The sequence below is a fragment of the Mirounga angustirostris genome, unplaced genomic scaffold (genome assembly GCF_029215605.1).
Source record: "Mirounga angustirostris isolate CCGP_5_RB_7025 unplaced genomic scaffold, mMirAng1.0.hap1 SCAF_11, whole genome shotgun sequence".
NCBI classification, from domain to species: Eukaryota; Metazoa; Chordata; class Mammalia; order Carnivora; family Phocidae; genus Mirounga; species Mirounga angustirostris.
The window spans coordinates 73,860,326-73,880,819 of record NW_026991719.1 but is presented as its reverse complement, the minus strand read 5'-3'; positions in this window follow the sequence as shown (position 1 = coordinate 73,880,819).

The window sequence follows — 20,494 nt, the reverse complement described above, 5'->3', positions numbered from 1 at the left end:
ATTGATAAGTTGTTGGTTGAAAAAGGGCAAAAGAAAAGTTCAAAAAAAAAAAAAGAAAAAAAAGACAGTTAAAAAAAAATTAACTTTCAAAGACTAAAGAATGATGGTAAAAAAGCCATGAATTCTATGTGCAGTATTCCCCTAGAGCTGGAGTTCTGCTGTTCTCATTGATCGGTAAACTTGGTCTTGGCTGGGTGTTCTCGCTGATCTTCTGGGGAGGGGCCTGTTGCCGTGGTTTCCAAATGTCTCTGCCAGATGCGGAATTGCCCCGCCCTTGCCCCCTCCCAGCTAAGTAATCTGCTCGGGTTTGCTCTCCGGGGCTTTTGTTCCCTGCGAGCTTTCTGTACAGCTTTGGAGGTGGAGAGTGAAAATGGCGGCCTCCCAATCTCTGCCCCGGGGGAGCCGAGAACTCGGGGCCCCGCTTCTCAGTGAGCCCCCAGAGAAAAGCCATCAGTCACTCCCGTCTCCCCAGTCTCCCGCCGCACTCCATGCTCACCCGGCCTGTGACCGCGCCTTTCTATCTCTGGCACCCGACCCCAGGTGGAGTCTCCAATCCCAGCAGATCCCTGCGGTGCACTCCCGCGCAGCTCCTCCTGCGGGAGGAAGGTGAGTCTCCCTGGATCTGCTGCTTGTTGGGTCCCTGCTGGAGGAGCAGTGGCCCGACTGTGCCGCGGATCACGGTATAAACCGAGCTGAGAGCCCACGCCTGGGCTCCTCCTCTGCAGCCGGCTTCCCTGCTCCGTTACCTGGGAGCTCTGCCAGACTCAGGCACCCCCGGTCTTTCTGTGACCCCGAGGGTCCTGAGACCACACTGTCCCGCGAGGGTTCCACCCCCTGCTTAGCCACCAGAGTGACGTCCCTCCGCGGAGCAGACTTTTAAAAGTTCCGATTTTGTGCTCCGTGGCTCTATCACTTGCCAGAAGTGGCCGATGGAGGCCCCTCCCCCGCCGTCTATCCTCCCGAATATCCCCTCGGATTCACTTCTCCACACGTCCTACCTTCCAGAAAGTGGTCGCTTTTCTGATGAGAGAGTTGTTGCTCTTCTTTTCTCTCGATCTCCTGTTGAGTTTGTAGGTGTTCAGAATGGTTTGATCCCTATCCAGCTGAATTCCTAAGAGGAGACGAAATCCAGGTCTCCTACTCCTCCGCCATCTTGCTCCGCCCCCCTCTGCTGTAATTTTTATTATTTCCTTACTTCTGCTGTTTTGGCTTAGTTTTTTTTTTTTCTTTTTTAGGTTCTTTTAAGTGTAAGGATGGGATGTTTATTTGAGAATTTTCTTGCTTCTTGAGGTAGGCCTGTATTGCTTTATACTTTCCTCTTTGGACTGATCTTGCTATATCCCAAAGGTTTTGGACTGTCATTTGTCTATTTTCATTTTTTTAAAGGTTTTATTTATTTATTTGAGAGAGGGAGAGAGCATGAGCGGGGGAGAGGCAGAGGGAGAAGCAGAGTCCCTGCTGAGCAGGGAGCCTAATGAAGAGCTTGATACCAGGACCCCAAGATCATGACCTGAACCGAAGGGAGATGTTTAACTGATTGAGCCACCCAGATGCCCCGTGTCCATTTTCATCTATTTGCATGTATTTTTTAAATTTATTCTTTGATTTCCTGGTTGATCTATTAATTGTTTAGTAGCATGATCCTTAGCCTTCATGTATTTGTTCTTTTTCTAATTTTTTTCTTATGGTTGACTTCTAGGTCATACTCCTGTGGTCACAAAAGGTGTATGATGTGATTTCAAACTTTCTGTGTTTGTTCAAGTTTGTTTTGTGACCAAATATGTGATCTCTTCTGAAGAATGTCCCATTTGTAATTGAAAAGGATGTGTATTCTGCTGTGTTAGGTTTGAATGTTCTGAATATATCTGTTAAGTCCATCTGCTCCAATATGTCATTGAAAGCCATTGTTCCTTGTTGATTTTCTGTTTAGATGATCTGTCCCTTGACGTAAATGGGTTGTTAAAGTCCCTTACTATTACTCTTATTATCAATTAATTCCTTTGTGTTTGTTTTTAATTGTTTTGTATATTTGGGCTACAGCGTGAGTGTATAACATTTACAGTTGTTTTATATTCTTGTTTAATTGTCCCCTTTTATTTATATAATACCCTTCTTTGTCTCTTTTTAAAGTGTTTGTTTTAAAGTCTTTTCTAACACACAGAATAAACCAGGGACTTAGACAAAATGCCAAGATGGAGAAATGTATCCTAAATGAAAGAACAGGATAAGGACACAGCCAGAGATCTAAGAAAAACATATATAACTAACATCCCTGGAGCATTTGTTTTTTTTTTTTTTAAGTTTTTATTTCAATTCTAGTTAGTTAACATATAGTGGAATATTAGTTTCAGAAATAGAATTTAGTGATTCAACACTTACATATAGCATATGTATATATAACACTCAGTACTCAGGAAGACAGGTGCCCTCCTTAAAACCCATCACACATTTAGCCCCATACTTGCCCACCTCCCCTCCAGCAACTCCCAGTTTGTTCTCTATAGTTAAGAGTCTCTTATGGTGTTCCTCCCTCTCTTTTTTCCCCCTTCCCCTATGTTTCGTTTCTAAATTCCACATATGCATGAAATAATATGGTATTTGTCTTTCTCTGACTTATTTCACTTGGCATAACACACTCAAGTTCCATCCAGGTCATTGCAAATCACAAGATTTCATTTTTTTGATAGCTGAGTAATATTCCATTATCACTTCTTTATCCATTCATCAGTCAATGGACATTTTGGCTCTTTCTATAATATGTCAATTGTAGATAATGCTGCTATAAACATTGGGGGTGCATGTGCCCCTTCAAATCAGTATTTTTATATCCTTTGGGTAAATACCTAGTAGTGCAATTGCTTCGTCATAGGTTATTTCTATTTTTAGCTTTTTGAGGAAGCTCCATACTGTTTTCCAGGGGGCTGCACCACTTTGCATTTCCACCAAAGTGTAAGTGGTTCCCCTTTTACCACATCCTTGCCACACCAGTTGTTTCCTGTGTTGTTAATTTTAGCTATTCTGACAGGTATGAGGTGATATCATATTGTAGTTTTGATTTGTATGTTACTGATGATAAGTGATGTTGAGCATTTTTTAATGTTTTAGTTAGACATCTGTATGTCTTTGGAAAAATGTCTATTCATATCTTCTGCCCATATCTTAACTGAATTATTGCTTTTGGGGTGATGAGTTTGATGAGTTCTTTATAGACTTTGGATACTAACCCTTTATCAGATATGCCATTTGAAAATCTTTTTTCCCATTCTATAGGTTGTCTTTTTGTTTTGTTGATTATTTCCTTCCCTGTGCAGAGCTTTTTATCTTGATAAATTCCCAATAGTTTATTTTTGTTTTTGTTTCCCTTGCCTTGGGAGATGTGTTTAGTAAGAAGTTGCTATGGCTAATGTCAAAGAGGTTGCTGCTGTTTTCCTCTAGGATTTTGATGGCTTCTTGTCTCACGTTTAGACTTTTCATCCATTTTTAATTTGTTTTGGTATATGGTGTAAGGAAGTGTTCCAGTTTCATTTGTTTTCATGTACCTGCACAGTTTTCCCCACATCATTTGTTAAAGAGACTATCTTTTATCCATTGGATATTCTTTCCTGCTTTTTCAAAGATAAGTGATCATAGTTGTGGATCAATTTCTGGATTTTCCCTTCTGTTCCATTGATCTATGTGTCTGTTTTTGTGCCAGTACCATGCTGTCTTGATGAATAAAGTTTTGTAAATAGCTTGAAGTCCAGAATTGTGATGTCTCCAGCTCTGCTTTTCTCTTTCAAGATCACTTTGACTATTCAGGGCCTTTTCTGGTTCCATACAAACTTCAGGATTGTTTGTTGTGTGAAACATGCTGTTGGTATTTTGTTAAGGATTGTATTAAATGTGTAGATTGCTTTAGATAGTATAGACATTTTAACAATAATTTGTTCTTCCATTCTGGGACCATGGAATATTTTTTTCAAATTTGTGTCATCTTCAATTTCTTTCATAGCTCTTCTATAGATTTCAGAGTACAGATCTTTTACCTCCTTGGTTAGGTTTATTCCTAGCTATTTTATGGATTTGGTGCAATTGTAAATGGGGTCAATTCCTTGATTTGCTATCTGGTGCTTCACTATTGGTGTATAGAAATGCCACAGATTTCTGTATGTTGATTTTGTATCCTGTGACTTTACTGAATTCATGTATTGGTGGAGTCTTCTGGGTTTTCCACACAGAGCATCACATCATCTGAGAATAGGGAAATTTCACTTCTTCCCTCACAATTTCTATGCCTTTTATTTCTCTCTGTTGTCTGAATCCTGAGGCTAGGACTTCCAGTGCAATGTTAAATAACAGTGGTGTAAGTGAACATCCCATCTTGTTCCTGACCTTAGAGGAAAAGCTCTTGGTTTTTCTCCATTGAGGGTGGTATTTCCTGTGGGTCTTTCATTTATGTCCTTTTTGATGTTGAGGTATGTTCCCTCTATCCTTATTTTGTTGAGGGTTTTTATCCAGAATGGATGTTGTACTTTATGAAATGTTTCTTCTGCATCTATTAAGAGGACCATATGGTTCTTATCATTTCTTTTATTGATGTAGTGTATTACATTGATTGATATGTGAATACTGTACCATACTTGCAGCCCAGAAATAAGTCCCACTTGATCATGGTGAGCGATTAATTCAATGTACTGTTGGATTTAGTTTGCTAATATCTTTTTTTTTTTTAAGATTTTTATTTATTTATTGGAAAGAGAAAGAAACAGCTAGAGAGGGAACACAAGCAGGAGGAGTGGGAGAGGGAGAAGCAGGCTTCCTGTTGTGCAGGGAGCCCAATGCAGGGCTCTATCCCAGGACCCTGCAATCATGACCTGAGCTGAAGACACAAGTTTAAACCACTGAGCAACCCAGGCACCCCAGTTTGCTAGTATCTTGATGAAAGTTTTTGTATCCATGTGCATGAGGGATATTGGCCTGTAATTCTCTTTTACTGGGGTCTTTGGTTTTGGAATCAAGGTAATGCTGACCTCATAGAATGAGTTTGGAAGTTTTTCCATTTCTATTTTTTGGAACAGTTTGAGAAGAATGGGTATTAATTCTTCTTTATATCTTTTGTTGAATTCCATTGGGAAGCCTTCGAGCCCTGGACTTTTTATTCTTAAGAGCTGAGTTTTTTGATTACTGATTCCATTTCTTTGCTGGTTATCAGTCGGTTTAAGTTTTTTATTTCTTCCTGTTTTAATTTTGGTAGTTTGTATGTTTCTAAGAATGTATCCATTTCTTCCAGATTGCCCAATTTGTTTGCATATATTTTTTCATAATACTCTCTTATAATTGTATTTCTGTGGTATTGGTTTGTGATTTCTCCTCTCTCATTACTGATTTCATTTATTTGGGTCCTTTCTCTTCCTTTTGTTAAGTCTGGCTAAGGGTTCAGATTTCCCTCCTAGTTTCTTTTATCTGTTCTGTTTTTTTGTTGCTGTTATTATTGTTTCTATATCATTTATTTTTGCTCTAATCTTTATTATTTCCCTTCTTCTGCTGGCTGTAGGCTTCATTTGCTGTTCTTTTTCTAGCTCCTTTAGGTGCAAAATTAGGTTGTGTATTTGAGCCGTTTTTGCTTTTTGAGGTAGGCCTGTATTACAATATACTTCCCTCTTAGGGCTGCCTTTGCTGCATCCCAAAGGTTTTGGACTGGCATGTTCTCATTTTCATTTGCTTCCGTGTATTTTCTTTTTATTTCCTCTTTAAATTCCTGGTTAACCAATTCATATTTTAGAAAGATCTTCTTTAATCTCCATGTATTTATGGTCTTTCCAAAGTTTTTCTTTTGGTTGAACTCACGTTTCATAGCATTTTGGTCAGAAAAGTGTTCATGGTATGATCTCAAACCTTTTGTATTTGTTGAGGCTTGGTTTGTGATGCAGTATGTGATTTATTCTGGAGAATGTTCCATGTGCACTCAAAAAGAATGTTTGTTCTGCTGCCTTAGGATGAAATGTTCTGAATATATAGGTTAAGTCCATCTGGTCTAGTATGTCATTGAAAGCCATTGTTTCCTTGTTTATATTCTGCTTAGATGATCTGTCCCATTGATGTAAGTGGGGTGTTAAAGGCCCCTACTATTTTTGTATTATTATCAATGAGTTTCTTTGTAAATATTTATATATTTGGGTGCTCCAAGTTGGGTGCATAAATATATACAATATTTAGATCTTCTTGTTGGATAGACTCCTTTATTATTATATACTGCTCTAGTTAATCTCTTGTTAAAGTCTTTTGTTTATTTTTTATTTTTTTTTTATTATGTTCAGTTAGCCACCATATAGTACAACATTAGTTTTTGATGTAGTGTTGAATGATTCAATAGCTGCCTACAACACCCAGTGGTCATCACAACACATGCCCCCCCAATACCCATGACTGTGCTACCCCTTTCACCCAAACCCCTCCCCTCTGAAACCTTCAGTTTTTTTCCCAGAGTCCATAGTCTTTCATGGTTTGCCTCCCTCTCTGATTACTCCCCCTTCAGGTTTCCCTCCCTTCCCCTATGGTCCTCCATGGTATTCCATATGTTCCATATGTTATGAGTGAAACCATATGACAATTGTCTTTCTCTACTTGACTTATTTCACTTAGCATAATCCCCACAGTTCCATCCATGTCAATGCAAATGGTGGGTACTCATCTTTTCTGATGGCTTAGTAATATTCCATTGTATATATGGACCACACCTTCTGTATCCATTCATCTGTTGACAGACATCTTGGATCCTTCCACAGTTTGACTATTGTGGACATTGCTGCTATGAACTTTGGGATGCATGTGCCCCTTCTTTTCACTACATCTGTATCTTTGGGGTAAACACCTGGTAGTGCAATTGCTGGGTCATACAATAGTTCTATTTTTAACTTTTTTGAGGAACCTCCATACTATTTTCCAGAGTGGCTGTACCAGCTTGCATTCCCTCCAATGGTGTAAGAGGATTCCCCTTTCTCCACATCCTCACCAACACTTGTTGTTTCCTGCCTTGTTAATTTTTGCCATTCTAATTAGTGTAAGGTGGTATCTCAATGTGGTTTTGATTTTAATTTCCCTGATGGCTAGTGATGTTGAACATTTTTTCATATGTCTGTTAACCATTTGTATGTCTTCTTTGGAGAAGTGTCTGTTCATGTCTTCTGCCCATTTTTTGACTTGATTATTTGTTTTTTAGGTGTTGAGTTTGAGAAGTTCTTTATAGATCTTGGATACGAGCCCTTTCTCTGTAGTGTCATTTGCAAATATCTTCTCACATTCTGTGGGTTGTCACTTAGTTTTGTTAACTGTTTCCTTTGCTGTTCAGACAAAGTTCCATGTGCACTCAAGGAGAATGAGTATTCCATTGTTTTAGGATGGAATATTCTGTATTTATCTATGAAGTCCATCTGGTTCAATGTGTCATTCAAAGCTCTTGTTTCTTTGTTGATCTTCTGCTTAGATGATCTGCCCATTGCTGAGAGTGGACTGTTGAAGTTTCTTACTATTAACCTATTGTTATCAATATGTTTATTTTGGTTATTAGTTGGCTTGTGTAATTGGCTGCTCCCATGTTGAGAGAATAGATATTTGCAATTGTTAGATTTTCTCATTGGATAGACCCTTTAAGTATGATATACTGTCCCTCCACATCTCTTACTACAGTTGTTGGTTTAAAATCTAATTTGTCTGATATGGGAATTACTACCCCAGCTTTCTTTTGAGGTCCATTGCCATGATAGATGGTTCTCTATCCCCTCACTTTCTTTTTTTAATTTTATTTTATTATTTTATGTTAATCACCATACATTACATCATTGGTTTTTGATGTAGTGTTCCATGATTCATTGTTTGCATATAACACCCAGTATTCCATTCAATACGTGCCCTCTTTAATACTCATCATCAGGCTAACCCATCCCCCCCACCCCCCATCCCACAGCCCCCCAACCCCTCTACAACCCTCAGTTTGTTTCTCAGAATCCGTAGTCTCTCATGGTTCACCTCACCCTCTGATTCCCCCCCCTTCATTTTTCCCTTCCTACTTTCTTCTTCTTCTTCTTCTTCTTCTTCTTCTTCTTCTTCTTCTTCTTCTTCTTCTTCTTCTTTCTTTTTTTTAACATATAATGTATTATTTGTTTCAGGGGTACAGGTCTGTGATTCATCAGTCTTACACAATTTACAGTGCTCACCATAGCACACACCCTCCCCAGTGTCTATCGCCCAGCCACCCTATGCCTCCCACCCGCCACCACTCCAGCAACCCTGTTTGTTTCCTGAGATTAAGAATTCCTCATATTAATGAGATCATATGATACATGTCTTTCTCTGATTGACTTATTTCACTTAGCATAATACCCTCTAGTTTCATCCACATCATTGCAAATGGTAAGATTTCTTTTTTTTTTTTTTATAGCTGCATAATTTTCCATTGTATATATATATACCACATCTTCTTTATCCATTCATCTGTTGATGGACATCTTGGCTCTTTCCATACATAGTTTGGCTATTGTGCACATTGCTGCTATAAACATTGGGGTGCACATACCCCTTCAGATCACTACATTTGTATCTTTTGGATAAATACCCAATAGTGCGATTGCTGGGTCATAGGGTATCTCTATTTTCAACTTTTTGAGGAACCTCCATACTGTTTTCCAGAGTGGCTGCACCAGCTTGCATTCCCACCAACAGTGTAGCAGGGTTCCCCTTTCTCTGCATCCTCACCAACATCTGTCATTTCCTGACTTGTTAATTTTAGCCATTCTGACTGTTGTGATCCATCCCCTCACTTTCAATCTGCAAGTGTCTTTGGCTTCAAAATGAGTCTCTTGTAGACAGCATATGGATGGATCTTTTTATCCAATCTGCAACCCTGTGCCAATTCATGGGAGCATTTAGGTCATTCACATTGAGGGTAACTATTGGAAGATATGAATTTAGTGCCATCATATTGCCTGTAAAGTCCCTGTTTCTATAGATTGTCTCTGTAAATTTCTGGTCTATGTTACTCTTGGGGTCTTTCTTCTTTATAGAACCCCCCTTAAAATTTCTCGCAGGTCTGGCCTGGTGTTCACATATTCTTTCAGTTTCTCCCAGTCTTGGAATCTCTTTCTCTTTCTGTCCTGAATGGCAGCCTTACTGGGTAAAGTATTCTTGGATGCATGTTCTTCTTATTTAGTACCCTAAATATGTCTTGCCAGCCCTTTCTGGCTTGCCAGTTCTCTGTGGACAGGTCTGATGTTATTCTGATATTCTTCCTTCCATACGTAAGGTATCTTTTTCCCCTAGTTGCTTTGAGGATAGCTTCCTTGGCTCTAAGATTTGCAAGATTTACTACTATATGCCGGTGTGTTGGTCTATTATATTGATCTTGGGAGGGGGTCCTCTCTGCCTCTTGGATATGAATGCTGGTTTCCTTCCCCAGATTAGGGAAGTTCTCAGCTATGATTTGATCAAATATACCTTCTAGTCCCCTCTCTCTCTCCACCTCCTTAAGGGATCCCAATAATTCTGACATTGGAACATTTCATGGCATCATCAATCTCTCTAGGTCTGATCCCCTGGGGTTCTAGCTGTTTATCCTTATCCTCCTTCACTTCCTTCCTTTCTATCAGCTCATCTCCTAGATCACTAATTAATTTTTCTGCCTTATTTACTCTGGCTGTTAGAGTATCCAGTTTAGACTGCATCTCATTCATAGCATTTTTAAGTTTGGCCTGATTAGCTCTCATTTCTGCCCTTAAAGATTCTATATTGTCGCTAATGGTTTTCTCAAGCCTAGATATTGACTTCATAATTGCTACCCTAAAGTCTATTTCTGACATCTTGCTTATATCCATATCCATTATGTCTGTGGCAGAGGCCATTGTCTCTGGTTCTTTTCTTTGTTGGGAGTTCCTCCTCCTAGTCATTCTGTTGAGGGAGGGAGCTCAATATACTATTTCTGGTGTTGGGATTTTACAGTTTTATGGAGACCATAAGGTTGTCATCCTCTTGTTCTTCTAGCCTGTCTTCTGGGAGAGGGGACTGCCATGTTTTTTCTCAGGCAACCCTGTCAGGGGGCTGGACTCTGTGGAAACCGGTTTTTTGAGCTTTTGTTCTCTAGTGGCTTTCCACGCTTCTTCCGAGGGTCATAGCAAAAATCGCCGCACCCAAACTTCTGTCCCAGAGCAGAGAAATCACAGTCTTTTCTCTTCACTAAACCCTCCAGAACATAGTCTCCTTTCTTATGCACCATTGAAAACCACCACCTCCTGTGGTGCGCACCCACAGTGACTCTCAGATGTCGTCCCACAGACCTGGGCGTGTCCTTGCCCTTTGTACTTCTAAAACCATGAGCAGCCGCAGCTCCTGGATCCTGCCTGACTGCTGCTCTAAAGCCCTTTCCTGGCCACCACTGCTCTGCGAGTTTTTGCTCAGTCTCTGGTGCAGAACACTTTTGTGCTCCAGTGTTATATCACTTTTCAGGAGCCAGCTTATGGATGCTCCCTCCCCGTTCCGTTTATCTTCCAATATCTTCCCACAGATACATGACTCTGCCCTCCCTACCTCTCAACAGGCAGTGTTTTTCTGCTTGTAGAGATCCAGATATATACTCTTCAATCTCAGGCTGATTTCATGGATGTTTAGAATTTTTTGGTAGATATCCAGCTAAATTCAAGGGACCAGTTGAAATGGGGTCCCCTACTCCTCTGCCATCTTGCCTTTCTCTTCTAAAGTCTTTTGCTTAAAATCTAGTTTGTCTGATATAAGTATAGATACTTTGGCTTTCTTTTGACATTCTTTAGCATAATTAATATTTCTCTACCCTCTCACTTTCTTCTTTTTTTTTTTTTTTAGATTTTATTTATTTAGGAGAGAGAGACAGAGATAGTGAGATAGAGAGCACAAGTGGGGAGGAGAGGGAGAAGCAGGCTCCCCACAGAGCAGGGAGCCCAATGCGGGACTCAATCCCAGGACCCTGGGATCATGACCTGAGCTGAAGGCAGATGCTTAACTAACTAAGCCACCCAGGCGCCGTACGCTCTCACTTTCAATCTGCAGGTTACTTAGGGTCTAAAATGAAACTCTTATAGTAGCGTATCAATGAGTGAGTATCATTCTCAATGGGGAAAAACAGAGCTTTTCCCCTAAGGTCAGAAACACAACAGGAATGTAAACTCTCACCACTGTTTTTCAACATAGTACTAGAAGTACTAGCCTCAGACAACAAAAATAAATAAAATGAATTTAAATTTGCAAAGAAGAAGTCAAACACTCAATCTTCACAGATGACATGATACACTATGTGGAAAACCCAAAGAACTCTACTCCAAAATTGCTAGAATTCATACAAGAATTCAGCAACATTGCAGGATATAAAATCAATGCACAGAATTCAGTTGCATTTCTATACACTAACAATGTGACAGAAGAAAGAGAAATTAAGGAATTGATCCCATTTACATTTGTATGAAAAACCATAATATACCTAGGAATAAACCTAACCAAAGAGGTAAAGGATCTGTACTCTAGAAACTACAGAACACTTATGAAAGACATTGAGGAAGACAAAAAGAAATGGAAAACCATTCCATGTTCATGGATTGGAAGAACAAATATTGTTAAAATATCTATGCTACCTAGAGCGATCTACATAGTCAATGCAATCCCTATCAAAATATCATCGACATTTTTCACAGAGCTGGAACAAACAATCCTAAAATTTGTATGGAACCAGAAAAGACCCTGAATAGCCAGAGGAGTATTGAAAAAGAAAACCAAAGTTGGTGACATAACTATTACTAAACAACAATTATACTCTTTTTTTTTAATAATGAAGATTTTAAAATATCATTTACAACTACAAATATTTGAAAACATTACCTTTTCCATACTGCTTTTTCTGTGGTGCAAAAGTATGCATAATTGAGTACTGAAATATTTAATATTTTATAAAAGTATTAGAAAACTGCATTCTGTCTTGTATTAGCTCAAATAAAAGATGAAAGGATATTTGATCAGTGATCTCAACAGAAAGTAACTTTGACCCCCAAGGGGACATGAAGTAATGTCTAGATAAATTTTTGTTTTTCACAACTAAGGATGTGGAGATGGTTACTACTGTCATCACCTGATAGAAAATAGAGGCTGAGGATGCTGCTTAACATCCTACAATGTACAGGAGAGCCCCACAAAACAAATAATTTTCAGGCTCAAAATATCATAGTGTAGAAGAAAACCCAGCATTAGATAAATGTAAGTTTATTTTATTTTATTTTATTTTTAATTTTATTATGTTATGTTAGTCACCATACAATACATCATTAGTTTTTGATGTGGTGATCCATGATCCATTGTTTTTGTATAACACCCAGTGCTCCATGCAGTACGTGCCCTCCTTAATACCCATCACTGGGCTAACGAATCCCCCCACCCCCTGTAAAACCCTGTTTGTTTCTCAGGGTCCATAGTCTCTCATGGTTCATCGTTCCCTCCGATTCCCCCCCCCTTCATTTTTCCCTTCCTTCTCCTAATGTCCTCCATACTATTCCTTATGTTCCACAAATAAGTGAAACCATATGATAATTGACTTTCTCTGCTTGACTTATTTCACTTAGCATAATCTCCTCCAGTCCCATCCATGTTGATGTAAAAGTTGGGTATTCATCCTTTCTGAAGGCTGAGTAATATTCCATTATATATATGGACCACATCTTCTTTATCCATTCATCTGTTGAAGGGCATCTAGGTTCGTCCCACAGTTTGGCTATTGCAGACATTGCTGCTATGAACATTGGGGTGCATTTGGCCCTTCTTTTCACTACATATGTGTCTTTGGGGTAAATACCCAGGAGTGCAATTGCTGGGTCATAGGGTAGCTCTATTTTTAAATTTTTGGGGCACCTCCACACTGTTTTCCAAAGTGGCTATACAAACTTGCATTCCCACCAACAGTGTAAGAGGGTTCCCCTTTCTCCACAACCTCTCCAACATTTGTTGTTTCTTTCCCTGTCCAATTTTGCCATTCTAACTGGTGTAAGGTGCTATCTCATTGTGGTTTTGATTTGGATTTCCCTGATGGCTAATGATGATGAACATTTTTTCATGTGTCTGTTAGCCATTTGTATGTCTTCTTCAGATAAGTGTCTTTTCATATCTTCTGCCCATTTTTTGACTTGATTATTTGTTTTTTGGCTGTTGAGTTTGAGAAGTTCTTTATAGATCTTGGATACCAGCCCTTTCTCTGTAGTGTCATTTGCAAATATCTTCTCCCATTCTGTGGGTTGCCTCTTTGTTTTGTTGACTGTCTCCTTTGCTGTGCAGAAGCTTTTTCTCTTGATGAAGTCCCAAAAGTTCACTAGCTTTTAAAGATGTATCTTGAAAGAAGTTGCTGTGGCTGATGTCAAAAAGGTTACTGCCTATGTTCTCCTCTAGGATTTTGATGGATTCCCGTCTCCCATCGAGGTCTTTCATCCATTTTGAGTTTATCTTTGTGTATGGTGGTAAGAGAATGGTCAAGTTTCATTCTTCTGCATGTGGCTGTCCAATTTCCCCAGCACCATTTATTGAAGAGACTGTCTTTTTTCCGTTGCATGTTTTTTCCTGCTTTGTCAAAGATTGTTTGACCATAGAGTTGAGGTTCCATATCTGGGCTCTCTATTCTGTTCCATTGGTCTAAATGTCAGTTTTTGTGCCAGTACCATGCTGCCTTGGTGATCACTGCTTTGTAATATAGCTTGAAATCGGGCAAAGTGATGCCCCCAGCTTTGTTTTTCTTTTTCAACATCTCCTTGGTGATTTGGGGTCTTTTCTGATTCCATACAAATTTTAGAATTGTTTGTTCCAGCACTTTGAAAAATGTCATTGGAATTTTGATTGGGATGGCATTGAAGGTATAGATTACTCTGGGTAGCATAGACATTTTAACAATGTTTACCGCTTAGGTTAGGCTTATTCCAAGGTATCTTATGGTTTTTGGTGCTATTGTAAATGGAATTGTTTCTTTAATTTCTGTTTCTACAGTTGTGTTGTTAGTGTATAAGAAATCACCTGATTTCTGTGCATTGATTTTGTATCCTGCCACATTACTGAATTTCTGTATGAGTTCTAGTAATTTGGGGGTGGAGTCTTTTGGGTTTTCCACATAAAGTATCATGTCATCTGCAAAGAGAGAGAGTTTGAATTCTTTGCCAATTTGAATACATTTTATTTCTTTTGTTGTCTGATTGCTGTTGCTAGGACTTCAAGTACTATGTTGAACAATAGTGGTGAGAGTGGGCATCCTTGACGTGTCCCTGATCTTAAGGCAAAGTCTCTCAATTTTTCCCCATTGAGGATGATATTCACTGTTGGTTTTTCATAGATGGATTTTATGAACTCGAGGAATGTTCCCTCTATCCCTATACTCTGAAGAATTTTAATCAGGAAAGGATGTTGTATTTTGTCAAATGCTTTTTCTGCATCAATTGAAAGGATCATATGGTTCTTCTCCCTCCTCTTATTAATGTGTTTTAATACATTGATTGAATTGCATATGTTGAACCACCCTTGTATCCCAGGGATAAATCCCACTTGGTCGTGGTGGATGATCCTTTTAATGTATTGTTGGATCCTATTAGCTAGGACTTTGTTGAGGATTTTGGAATCAATATTCATCAGGGATATCGGTCTGAATTTCTCCTTTCTGATGGGGTCTTTGCCTGGTTTGGGGATTAAGGTAATCCTAGCCTCATAATTTGAGTTTGTAAATTTTCCTTCTGTTTCTATTTTTTGAAACAGCTTCAGTAGAATAGGTATTATTTCTTCTTTGAATGTTTGGTAGAATTCCCCAGGGAATCCATCAGGCCCTGGACTCTTGTTTTTTGGGAGGTTTTGGATCACTGCTTCAATCTCGTTACTGGTTATTGGCCTATTCAGTTTGTCAATTTCTTCCTGTTTCAGTCTTGGCAGCTTATAGGTTTCCAGGTAGGCATCCATTTCATCCAGATTGCTCAGTTTATTGGCACATAGTTGTTGATAATAATTTCTAATAATTGTTTCTATTTCCTTGGTGTTAGTCATGTTCTCTCCCCTTTCATTCATAATTTTATTAATTTGGATCTTTTCTCTTTTCTTTTGGATAAGTCTGGCCAGGGGTTTATTGATCTATTAATTCTTTCAAAGAACCAACTTCCAGTTTCGTTGATCTGATCTACTCTCTTTCTGGTTTCTAGTTCATTGATCTCTGCTCTAATCTTAACTATTTCTCTTCTAATGCGTGTCTTAGGCATCATTTGTTGCTTTTTCTCTAGTTCTTTAAGGTGTAGAGTTAGTTGATGAATTCTGGATTTTTCTATTTTTTTGAATGAGGCTTGGATGGCTATGTCTTTCCCCCTTAGGACTGCCTTATAGGTTTTGGACCGATGTGTTTTCGTTCTCATTGATTTCCATGAATTGTTTAAGTTCTTCTTTGATTTCCTGGTTGACCCAAACTTTCTTGAGCAGAGGGGTTCTTAGCTTCCAAGTGTTTGAATTTCTGCCAAATTTTTTCTTGTGATTGAGTTCCAGTTTTAAAGCATTGTGGTCTGAGAATATGCAGAGAATAATCTCAATCTTTTGGTATCGGTTGAGACCTGATTTGTGACCCAGTATGTGGTCTATTCTGGAAAAAGTTCCATGTGCACTCGAGAAGAATGAGTATTCTGTTGTTTTAGGGTGCAATGTTCTGTATATATCTATGAGGTCCATCTGGTCCACTGTATCATTCAAAGCTCTTGTTTCTTTATTGATTTTCTGCTTAGTTGATCTGTCTATTGCTGAGAGTGGAGTATTGATGTCTCCTACAATTAGCATATTGTTATCAATATGACTCTTTATTTTGGTTAACAGTTGGCTTATGTAGATGGCTGCTCCCATGTTGGGGGCATAGTTATTTACAATTATTAGATCTTCTTGTTGGTAGACCCTTTAAGAATGATATAGTGTCCTTCTGTGTCTCTAACTACAGACTTCAGTGTAAAATCTAATTTGTCTGATATAAGAATTGCTACCTCAGCTTTCTTTTGAGGTCTGCTGGCATGGAAGATGGATCTCCATCCCTTCACTTTTAGTCTGGATATATCTTTAGGTTCAGAATGAGTCTCTTGTAGACAGTATATGGATGGGTCTTGCCTTTTTATCCAATCTTCAACATTGTGCCATTTTATGGGAGTGTTTGGGCCATTCACGTTGAGAGTGATTATTGAAAGATATGAATTAATTTTCATCATGTTGCCTGTGAAGACTTTTTTTATAGATTGTCCCTGTAAATTTCTGCTGTATATCACTCTTCGGGTCTTTCTCCTTTTATAGACACCCCCCCCCCCCCCTTAATATGTCTTGCAGGTCCGGCTTAATGGTCACATATTCTTTCAGTTTCTGCTGGTCTTGGAAACTCTGCATCTCTCCATCCATTCTAAATGACAACCTTGCCAGATAAAGTATTCTTGGCTGCATGTTCTTCTCGTTTAGTACCCTGAATATGTCTTGCCAGGCCTTTCTGGCTTGCCAGGTCTCTGTGGATAGGTCTGACATTATTCTGATGTTCTTCCTTCTGTACGTAGGAATCTCTTCCACCTAACTGCCCTTAAGATGGTTTCCTTGGTTCTAAGATTTGCAAGTTTTACTATTACATGCCGGGGTGTTGGCCTGTTTTCTTTGATCTTGGGTGGGGTCCTCTCTGCCCCTAGGACATGAATGTTTGTTTCATTCCCCAGATTAGGGAAGTTCTCAGCTACATTTTGCTCAAAACTTCTTCTAGTCCTCTCTCTCTCTCTCCATTCCCTCCAGGATTCCAATTATTCTGATATTGGAATGCTTCTTGGTGTCACTTTTTTCTCTGAATCTATTTTCATGGATTCTGAGTTGTTTTTCCCCAGCCTCCTCATTTCTCTTTTTATCTATTAAATTGTCTTCCAGGTCACTTTTTCGTTCTTCTGCCTCACTGACCCTAGCTGTTAGATTATTTAGATTAGATTGGATTTCATTGATAGCATTTTTAAGTTCTGCCAATTCAGCTTTCATTTCTGCCCTTAGAGACTCTATGTTGCCATTAATTGATTTCTCCATTCTAGCTCTTGTCTTCACAGTTGCGTGCTTGAATTCCATCTCTGACATCTTGGTTATATTAGCATCCATTTGTAAATCTGTGGCATAAGTCATAATCTCTGAGTCTTTTCTATTTTGGGGATTCCTCCTCTTGGTCATTCTGTTGATGGGTTGTTGAGGAAATGTTTAGAGTCCAAATTATTGACCGAACCCAAGCAAGATGCACCTGTTTTCTAGGGACGTTAGGGTTGCTGGTCTCTTGTTTTCTCAGCCTGTCTTCTGTAGGAGGGGCCTGCCATGCTGTTACTCAGGCAACCCTGTTTGGGCAGAGTTGCCCTGACCCCCTGTGGTGGGGGATGGACTCAGTGGAAATCAGTGAAAACCAGTTTTTTCGTTTTTTTTTTTTTCCTCTGGCGGTTTTCCTTGGTGGCTTTCCACGTCTTAAATAGCCATTGAGCAAGGACTGGCTAAACAATATGTGGTATACTCATACAATGAGTATATTCATCAATAAAACACTACTGACCTGAACTGTAAAATTAAAAATGGTTAAGATGGTATGTTTTATGTCATTTTTTTACCACAATTGAAAAAAAAAGCAAACAGGATTTGAAGTACTGATATACATGCTATATAATAGGGCTAAACGTTGAAAGTATGCTATGTGAAAGATGACAATTACAGAACACCATAAATAAATAATTCCATTTATAATAACTCTTCAGAGCAGGCAAACAAATAAGGACAGATAGTAAATTAATGGTTGCCTATAGCAAGGGGAGTTGGTGTAATCAGGGATGACTGCTAATGTGTATAGGGTTTCTGGTGTGACAAAAATGTTCCAAAGTTAGTTTGTGGTGATGGTTGTACAACTCTATGAATACACTAAAACCTACCAAATTGTATAATTTAAATGGGTATATTTTATGGTATGTAAATTATATCCCAATAAAGTGGATAAAAATCTATCTACCTATCTATTATCTATCATCTATCTATCATCTATCTATCTCTCCATCATCTCTATCATCTATCTATCAATCAGACTTAGAGACTTGAGTCTAAAGGATAGAATATGGAAAGAGAAAAAGAGCAACTTTACAGTGGAGAAAGCTGACAGAAATTACCTTAAGCAAGTGTTCAAGGATAATATCCCTGGTGATGTCATATAGATATTATGTACCCTCTGATATAATGTAACAAGGAAAGTATTTTACACTTCTATTATTCCTTCACAAAACCCATAACCACAGTCTAATAGTCAGACAAACCCAGACAAACACAAATTGAGTGACATTCTAGAAAATACCTCTGACTAATAATCTTCAAAAGTGTCAAATTCATGAGACATTGTCACAGATTCTAAAGACAAAGAAGACATGACAACTAAATGCAATGTGGTGTCCTGAATTGGGTTCTGCAATTGAGAAAGAATATCATTGGAAAAGCTGGTTTAATTTCAATAGTGTCTATAGTTGTGTTTTAACAGTGTTGCTGTCTTAGTTTTGATAAATGTACCAGTTATAAAAAATTATTTGAAAATAATAAAAATTCACAACAATATAGTATTAGATATGTAGTATATGTAACTATTGCACTTCCAATTTAAAAATCATTTAATTAAATAAAGACAAATACAAAATGATTATTTCAGTGGTAAAATTATAGATAGTAAAAAATAACTTTTGATATTAAAATAAAATTATATGATATAAATGTTTTCTTCTTATATTTCTCCCCCTTCCATGATGAAACATAATTGTGTTAAATTAGTAGCACTATCAAAATACAGAATCTAAAGGAAACAATATCACTGTATGTTAGAATTGGGGGTGATAAATTTTAGCAATATTTTGGATACAATTTTATGAATAAAATAAATTGTATAATGTACATCATTGAAATATATATAATTTATATAAATTAAATGGAAAATTTATGTAACTGAAAAAATATAGGGCTTATTCAGAGTGCATTATTGGCTCCTCAGTGTTTTGAGCCTTTGTAATCTAACTATAGATCCAAGTTATTATGATCTCACTTTTCTATTTATGTACTCTCATCCCCCCTTCAATGCAAAGCTGTTCATATGTATTCTTATCATGAAAAAGCAATACCTGTATCACATTTAAAAAGGGCTAATTTTTTTTTATGCCAATGTGCAATCTGTTGGGAAAGTGACAACACAGCCATATTCTCCACTCTGTCTTTGAGGAATAAACTACAAAGCTTTGAGAAAATGTCATTTTTTTCAGTAATGTTCACTACCTCTGAGTTGTCTGTGTAAAAGGTAATAAATTGTTTAGCTTCAAGAAATGTCAAACAAGCCATGTGCCACAATTGTAAGCATTCTCTTTGTCTTTATGAAATTATGATAATCCATGCATCTGTATTAATTTATAAGTTCATCTTGTCTTTTTTTAAGGAATAGAAGATGGATTATCATAATGTTATACATAAATCTACAAGATCCAGAGAATTTAGTTTGAAATTAGCTGTGTGTCATATGACTTCAAGGAATTTAATAAATACCTTAATTTGGATATGTAATAAATACTTTATTAGGGCAAAAATAATAAATTTAGATGTTTTGCATCTCATACACTAAAAATTATCAAAGGATGAGATAAGAAAGGAAATGCTATATTTAATGTTTAGTGTCAGATTCTTAATACAGGCACAATATAGCATTCTTGTGGATGTTAAAATGCAAATGTTGCTGCCTGATTTTTAAAATGATAGTTCTCCTTATAACTGTCAAGTTGAGATTATTTATAGGGAGTCTACACATAAAAACTTAAAGATGAAAAAATAAACAGTAAAAGAAGAATGCCCCTATAATTTTAATAAAGCATATATGGGGATGAGACAGAGAAGCTATAACCATAGATTTATATGCATACATCTAGTAATGTCCAACCAGACCTTGCTTATATTTTAAAATATGCAAAATATGCACATAAAATCTTGCTATCTAGCTTATCATTTTTAAGTTTAGACATTAACAGACAAATTAGCTTAGTTAAATTTAAAGGTCAAACTGTACTTAGTTATGACAATAGAGGGTTCAAACCATATTTAACAGTTATAAACTTCTTTGATACACTCACCAAAAAGTATCTCTCATGTTTTTTAACTTAAGATTTATATGCCTTAAGGGCGCCTGGGTGGCTCAGTTGGTTGAGCGACTGCCTTTGGCTCAGGTCATGATCCTGGAGTCCCTGGATCGAGTCCCGCATTGGGCTCCCTGCTCAGCAGGGAGCCTGCTTCTCCCTCTGACCCTCCCCCCTCTCATCTGCTCTCTCTCTCATTCTCTCTGTCTCAAATAAATAAATAAAATCTTAAAAAAAAAAGATTTATATGCCTTAAGATACTGACAATGATTAAAGAACAGAATTACAGGGCACCTGGGTGGCTCAGTTGGTTAAGCGATTGCCTTCGG